Below are 1021 nucleotides of genomic sequence, written 5' to 3' on the forward strand. Positions count from 1 at the left end.
TTATCTTATACTACTTGCAAACGCGTATACTTGCGTGTAATTTTAGCGCGTGTTTTCGCCCCAACAAGTTTTTGGCACCGTTGCCGGGGACTCGGTGTTAAATTTAGTTTATATGCTTGTCATCGGTGGTCGTTAAATTTTACTGACTCGAATTATTTTCTTACAAGGTTTACTTTAGTCGTGTATTTCAGGTACTCTAGTTTTTATTGCAATGGGAGAATTAGCAGCAGATATAAAACCTTTGATGGATTATTCTCAACCAAAGATTAATAACATTCAGTCTAGCATTGTCAGACCATCCATTACTTCTAATACCTTTGAAATCAAGTCTAGCATGATTTAAATGGTGCAGAATTCAATCCAGTTTGGGGGTTCTCCAACGAAAGATCCCAACATGCACATACGATACTTTCAAGTTCAACAATATTTCATCGAAATGCTAAGGCATTTCCCATTCTCTCTGAGGGATGAAGCTAAGTGTTGGTTACATTCTCTACCAGCAGGTTCTATCACTACTTGGGAGGATCTTGCTCAGAAGTTTCTTACTAAATTCTTCCCTATGGCGAAGACAGCTGCAATCAAGAATCTTACTCAGTTTGCGCAGCAATCAGGGGAATCGCTAGGTCAAGCTTGGGAGCGGTATAAGGAGATTCTTAGGAAGTGTCCTCATCATGGAATGCCTAATTGGATGATCATCAATTGATTCTATAACGGTTTAGGAGCACAGTCAAGACTCATGCTCGATGTAGCATCAGGTAGAGCCTTATGGGCTAAGAGTTGTCATGAAGCTTATGAGCTAATTGAACTGATGGCTGCTAATGAATATCGGTATCCAACCCAGATATTGCCACAGGGCAAGGTAGCAGAAGTTCTTGAAGTGGATACAGCTACGGCTATCACTACTCAACTAAAGGCGTTGTCTATGAAGACTGATTCTCTGGCTAACTATAGTGTAAATCAGATAACCGGTGTTTGTGAGTTGTGTAGGTTCGCATGCGACGGAGCAATGCGCAATATCTAG

General features: G+C 40.8%; 1 non-coding gene across 1 annotated transcript; it reads right to left on the reverse strand.

Moving 5' to 3' along the window:
• Window positions 1-570: 570 nt before the first annotated feature.
• On the reverse strand, window positions 571-678 carry LOC141680009 (small nucleolar RNA R71). Its single transcript, XR_012558225.1, has one exon. It is a non-coding gene; the product is annotated as a small nucleolar RNA R71 (small nucleolar RNA).
• Between the last annotated feature and the right edge of the window lie 343 nt (window positions 679-1021).

Source organism: Apium graveolens, chromosome 1, assembly GCF_009905375.1.
Source record: "Apium graveolens cultivar Ventura chromosome 1, ASM990537v1, whole genome shotgun sequence".
In the NCBI taxonomy this organism is placed as follows: Eukaryota; Viridiplantae; Streptophyta; class Magnoliopsida; order Apiales; family Apiaceae; genus Apium; species Apium graveolens.